The sequence below is a fragment of the Apaloderma vittatum genome, unplaced genomic scaffold (assembly GCF_000703405.1).
Source record: "Apaloderma vittatum isolate BGI_N311 unplaced genomic scaffold, ASM70340v1 scaffold3576, whole genome shotgun sequence".
NCBI classification, from domain to species: domain Eukaryota; kingdom Metazoa; phylum Chordata; class Aves; order Trogoniformes; family Trogonidae; genus Apaloderma; species Apaloderma vittatum.
In genome coordinates, this window is record NW_009722201.1 from 18183 (window position 1) to 25328 (window position 7146).

A 7146-nucleotide genomic window follows, 5' to 3' on the forward strand; every position below is an offset into this window, starting at 1 on the left:
AGCCACTCAGCCGGCTCATTGTGGCAGTAGAGTGCTTTGTGGCTGAAGGCAAAAAGAAAAAGGTCAAATAACTTGTGCAAATTGGATGGAAGTCAGGAAAGTTATCCCGCAGATGCTATTCAAGGATCAGAGTGCTGGGATCACGAGCAGAGCCCAGCTGGAGAAAAACTCTTGTACAGGGGAGCTGAGCAAATGTCCCCTTATCCATGGAAACGGAAACCTTCCATTAGGGTTGAGGGGAAAAACTAGGAAGGACACCTGAGCACAACAGCCAGCAGTCTGAAAAAAGTAATAGCAGGCAGTGCACGCCGTAATGAAACAGCTGCCTTAGCAATAACAGATGTGAGTTATTTCATGGCCATGATTTCTTTTCTCTTCTAGCACAAAAGAAAAAAAATGGCCTTTTATAGCAGGTAAAATCAAAGGTGTCTCTTGCAGCATGCTGTTAAAGTGGTTTTCTTCTTAATTTAGGAGCATCATCAGCACTGCTTTTTCACAGTTAATTACTCACCACAGTTAATTTGAAGCCCTTCTCGAAGTGAAATGGAGATATCCTTTCCCCTTTCATCTGCCTTGATACTATCATAGTTAGCTGCTCTTGTGCCCATAGTAACGGTCACCGCCGTCCCCGCTCCCCGCAGCCAGCGCTGCTCGTGCCTGACATGGAGCCAGACGGGCTCCTCACCCTAAGGCTGTGGACCACAACCACCCTCGCTACCTCAGTGCTGAGGGGTGCATGTAAGAGAGCTACAAAATCAGAGACGTTCTGTGCCTCCCAAGTAACATGCTTGAAGTTTGGAGGCTCTATCCACAGTAAGTGCTGGTGGTTTGATTCTGTGAGGTACAGATAGTCACAGGCATGTTGATAATAAATAATAAAAAATATAGGCCGCTTCAGAAAATTGCCTTCACAGGACATAAACTGCGTGATTTGCAACGCTCTTTGAAAGCAGAGTCCATTGAACTGCCTTTGGCAGTCATGGTCCATGGGGATTACGGTTGGCTGTACAGGCCAACCACTGTCCTCAATACCAATTCCTGCAGGGAGCAAGCTGGCAACTCTGTTCTTTAAAACAAAACACTCCAAACCCTCAAAGAAACAAATAATTTTTTTTTTTTACAAAAATCATCAAAAAAAGGGAGATCCAGCATACCTTCCTACAAGGATTGTACTCATCTTCTGCATCAGTGTGTTAAAAGAAAGGATTCTCTCACCGAAGATCTCATTCGCAAAACAGGAAACTTTGATTCACTTAGAGTTAGAGTAAGAAATGTGAGAAACTTCAGTCCGAGGTGCTAAGGAATAAAGAGGAGCATATGTGGGAACCCAGACCTAAATGGCATCTACACGGCCACCTTCCTGTGAGTAAGGAGAGCAAGTGAAGAGCTCAGCGAGAAGGGAATAGTGGGGCCAGAGGGGCAGACCCTGCCCTGTAAGTAAATCTATGTATTAGAAATGACATAAAGGAAGATGTTACTGAAGCATGAAAAAATGAGGCTCAGTAGGGAAATTAGCAGAAGGGAAAAAAATATCCCAGCACACTAAAGACAGCACAGAACATTAAGCAAATGCATTGCACTGGAAAGGAGTGCTCCCTGTCTTGGGTTTGTGACCAGCTGTGGTTTGTGGTGTTTCTTAAAGATAGGGGAAAGGGAATTAATGAAGTTGTGGCAAGCCCAGCCCTACAGTGTCAGCCTTGTGATGGGACCTCAGGCTGGCTTGAGACACAGGAGATTTTGGCAGCAGCCAAAACAGCCAGAAAAGAAGCAGCCAAAACCAGAGCCCTATCTGCTGCACCCAGGTCTGAAGTTTTGGGGCAGTGCAGGATGGAGATGAGGATGGGTACGGGATGGGGACAGGCAGCCTGGGTGGGGAAGGGAAGTGCCTAATCGTGACACTGGTATGGCCAGGGCTGAGCAAGAAAGGGCTTCAGCCTTCCAGCAGGGGAGGAGCTGCCAGGGACCACGGAGAAAAAGGCCAGGACATCAGAAACAAAAACAGGTGACTGCAAAGTAGAAATCAGCATATTTGTGTCAGGACAGAAAGAACATCCTAAGTATTACGGAACTTTTAAGGAATCTTTATATTCTGAAAAAGGAGGAGGGTAGGGACTCCGGTGCACAGTGCTCACAGCATGTGATAAAAGCATTGAGGTTTTGAAGTAAGAAAATTGGGAACTCTTGGTCTTGTGGGTACCGGCAATTTTAAGACTTAAAGACGTGGTCTTTTCCCTTCATGTATTGTTTTGTCTTTTAAGTTTGCTTAATGGAGAAGAGGAAGCCAAGAAAAAACAGGTAGAATGAAAAACATGCACAATAAGTCACTGAAAGCCTTAGCAGCCTTTTTCTGCCTGCAAGATCATGCTGAAGGAAGGCTTTGAGCTTGCCAGTAAAGTTAAAAATAAAAGGGGTGGGGAAAAGATGAAAGAAGCTAAGTTATATGTTTGGTGCCTTTATTACTTTCTACCAAGGCTGGAAAGCCATGCCAGCTCTGCCAGGTGTTTCAGAGGAAGAACAAAAGCAGATGTTGTATGGAGCCAGTGCCTTTACGGCCACTTTCCTTAGGAATCTAAATTCCTGAAGAAACTTCAACAACTGCTGAATAAAATATCAATCTGGTGCTGCAAACCACAGGCTGCTATAATTCAGAATAAAACTGATTCAATGTACATTGTGAAGCTTTGTCTATTTTTGCACAACTCGTTCTGGCTGGTTTTTTAACTAAAGGGTTAACCAGCTCAGCAGAGCAAAGTGCTTGTACTGTACATGTGTGTGCATGTATGTGCACAAATGTACGTACATGCATACACACACCCCCCCTCAAAAAGAGGAAGACGAGGGTGTTTCATGCCTCTGTGTGTGTGTGTGTGTGTGTGTGTGTGCGCGCACGCATTTGATTATGGAAAGAGCTTTCGCATTCATTCTACCACACCTAATATTTTCTTAGGAACATGAATTTCTAAGCTTGTATTTGTGTTTGGTAGGAAAAACCCCAGTAGTTTCACGTCTTATCACCTGCAGCTGGTTGCAGCCTTTATCTAAACACTCGCTGTGGGATGCAGCAGGGAATTATACTGGCAACTGCCAGTATTCTTCTATGCAAAAGGAGTATCTCCTACATCAGTGTTAGAATAAAATAATTTGTCTGGTGAACGAGGCACAACTAAAAATTACCCTACTGCAGAAGGAAAAAGCCTCTCCTGATGATATTTTTTGATTCTGTACTAGCTCTGCCATAGATCATCAATGAGAGCATTTTAAGTAACAAGCCTTTAGATATTGAACCTATTTTGGGATATACCACTTGTTCTGGATAGGGTAGTAATCCTATTTTGGGACATACTACCATTTCTGAAATTGCTCTAACTTCATTTTATGTTGTTAACACTGCCGGTATATAAGGATACACCCATATAAACCTCCCTCTGTACCTGGAACTTGCCTTCTGTTCCCATGAAATGCCTCAAGATTTTACTGTGCCTCTCATGTCCCCTGAATGATCAGGCAGCGCCTGACCTCGTGTGCCCCCCAGCCTCGGACCGAGCCTTTGCCACTGCTGTGCTCTCCGCTCAGTTCACAATCCCTCACAGTCAGTTTGTTGTCAGCTTCTGAGACGGAATGGAAAGAGCTTTCATCTGGCTGAGGTGAGAGCATCACTTTGGAGAGGAGCAAGAAATGTGCTTCTCCCTTGCCTGCAGCAGTGATGAGTGGAGGGCCGTGATTGCTGGAAGAAGCCAAGACGCCAACAGCAGCTTCTTGGCAGACAGGCATGCAGAAGTGCAAAGTGCCAAACCCTCTTTCTACAGACTGAGGTGTAATTGACTAATTTCCTTTAGGTTGTCCTTAATAACAGAACATGTCAAAGACAATATAGTTGTTAATGGTCTGAAAGGCAAAACTGCACTTGGTGTTGTTGGTTTGGAACATCTTCAGATTCAAATGGAGCATGTGAGAAGGAAACTCCTCACCTGGGGTACTCTGTCCAGCTCTGGAACTCCCGACACTAGAGGGACCTGTTGGAGCAGGTCTGGAGGAGGGCCTCAAAAATGATCAGAGGGCTGGAGCACCTCTCCTACGAAGACAGGCTGAGAGAGTTGGGGCTGTTCAGCCTGTGGAAGAGAAGGCTCCAGGGAGACCTTATAGTGACCTTCCAGTACTTTGGGGGCTACAGGAAAGCTGGGAGGGGACTGTTTACAGTAGCAACAGGACAAGGGGCATTGGTTATAAACTAGAGCCAAGAAGATTTAGGTTAAACATTAGGAAGTTCTTTACTGTGAGGGTGGTGAGACACTGGAACAGGTTGCTCGGAGAGGTGGTGGAGGCTCCATCCCTGGGGACATTCCAGGTCAGGCTGGATGGGGCTCTGAGCAATATGATCCAGTTAAAGATGTCCCTGCTCACTGCAGAGGGGTTGGACTAGATGACCTTTAAAGGTCCCTTCCAACTCAAGGCATTCTATGACTCTATGAAACAAATACAGGAATGCTGAATGAATCAACATAATTTTGTGACTACCTATTACAGAAGTACATGAATACAAATTTCATTTTTTTAAAAAGTACCTGTTGCAATTTTGGCCATACTAACAGACTGGAATGAGGATGCTGTTATTCCTGGAGCTGCTTGTGTGGAGAAAAAATTATCTCTTCCATTCAGCAAGGAAAACAATGGAAGATCGTTGGTGTGTTTTGTTTTGTTTTTCCCCTGTGTATGTGCATGTGTGTGTGCACATATATGTGTGTGTGTGGCTGCATAGGGGTGTGTGAGTGAGGAAGAAAAATCTTAGAAGTAGTGAGTTGCCTATGTTAGCAAATAGGAAGGACTTGCTTGGACACAGCTAGTAAAAACCATGTGCTAGCTATTAAATAAATGGTATATCCCTTGTAATGCTTAGATAATAATAATAATAAAAAGAAGTATTTACATCTGGTAAACAATTGCCAAGTTGATTAATATGAGTCTTGGGTTGGCAAGCAGTAAGGGTTTAGGCAATAGGCTGAAACAGCAACTCTGCATTTGTGAAGCCTCACGGCTCACTTTTATAGCTACAAGATTTCCTTAACTCTCACCCCTCCTGTAACTACAAGTGCTTTTTAACCAAGTTTTCAGCATTATAAGCTACTAAATATGTGCTGTAATCATTTTCCTTAGCTGCTAAGCAGCATTATCAGCTTACAGGAATTCATGTATGGAAGTGTAACATCTTAGTTGGTCTCAGCAGCCCCATTTTTCTTGCACAGATTTATGGTGCTTTTTCTAAAGAGTTGATGTGCTTGCTCTGAGCCGAAACAAATTCCCAGTGAAATCTTTGAGTGGAGCCTGACCCAAGAAGGGAAAGATTTACTGGGTGTCAGCCTGACTGCACACAAGTGGGCAACTGAAATGGGTCATTGCCACTGAAATGCCCCTGAGGCCTGGACGTGCTGCTAACCCACCAGCACGGGGCTGGGCACCAGGCTGCTGCTCCTTCACAGGGAGCGGCAAACCACATCCATGCCATGGTCTTAATACTGCACCTCCTACCCTCAGCTTCCCCTCCACACAAAGCTGGTAGTTTTTTGTAATTGAAGAGCACTCACGTGTAAAAGTGACAGTGTAAGTAATAGCACAGTTGGCTTCAAAGCTGCCGCTGGGAAAGCAACTACTGCTGCTGGCAGGTAGGTGGGCTTGGAAACTCGTGTACTTGACGCAGCACTCTGTGTCACTGCGTCAGCTACGTGTGTCCAGCCGAAGGAGGCTAGGGATGCTCTGCAGCAGGCACAGCCACAAATTGAATCACATCTACGAGCAGCTGCAGACCTTTCTGGCATCTCACACATCCTTGCTTTCCCTATTTTTCTCCATCTCAGCTGGAAAGACTTTTTCCCTCCATATTAGAATCATAGAATTGTTTGGGTTGGAAAAGACCTTTAAGATTATTGAGCCTAACCGCAAACTCAGCACTGCCAAACACTAAACCAAACTCCAGCACTAAACCATGTCCCTAAGTGTCACATCTACACTTACTTTAAATACCTACAGGGCAGTCTGTTCCAATGCCTGACAACTCTTCCAGTGAAGAAATTTTCCCTGATGTCCAATCTAAACTTCCTATGGCGCAACTTGAGGGCATTTCCTCTCATCATATGACTTCTTACTTGGGAGAAGAGACTGACACCCCCACCTTGCTAGAACCTCCTTTCAGGTAGTTGTAGAGAGTGATAAGGTCTCCCCTCAGCCTCATTTTCTCCAGGCTAAGCAGCCCCAGACACCTCAGCGTCTCCTCATAAAACTTAATTCTTGAAACCCTTCACCAGCTTTGTTGCCCTTCTCTAGACACATTCCAGTGCCTCAGTGTCTTTCTTGTCATGGAAGCTCAAAACTGAATGCAGGATTTGAAGCGTGGCCTCACCAGTGCCAGCATTGGGGCTCTCATCCAGCCCCTCCCAGGGCAGGCAGGGAGGGTGCTTGTCTCCTAAATCATACCAGTAAGCTCTGGGCTGGGCTGGGTGGCACTCACTGGGCTGAGAGGTGGCTGTGGGGCAAATGTGGGCAGAGGCCATGGAGCAGATGACCAACTCATGCTGCCCTTGGCTGTCACTGTCTAGCATGACAGGCAGTGGGGAGTGTTGGAGATGTGTAGCCTTGGCAGAGATGTTTGAGGCAACCTCTCAGCGCCCCGTACTGTTGAACTGGCTAGTAGGGCCTCAGTTTGTTTGTTTGTTTGTTTGTTTGTTCCTTCCTTCCTTCCTTCCTTCCTCCCTCCCTGCCTTCCTTTCTTTTCTATCTATCTATCTATCTATCTATCTATCTATCTATCTATCTAATCTATCTATCTGTCTATTTATCTATCTGTCTGTTTATCTATCTATCTATCTATCTGTCTCTCATCTATCATCATCCCGTAGAGGAAAGGCTGTGAAGTCTATGGGTAAATGGCAGCATGTTAACCATAGCAGCCATATTCAAAGAGAATTCATCTTCTTTGCCCAGAAAGCAAACATGCTGAACAGTTAATAGACCTGGCCTTAAAATAAAGGCGGTATTTAAACCTAAACATACATAAGGAAAACATTCTGAAGGGCCAGTCAGAAAAATCAGACTTTATTGATCGCAGAATCACAGAATGTCAGGGTTTGGAAGGGAAAATTATCCAGTACAAACCCC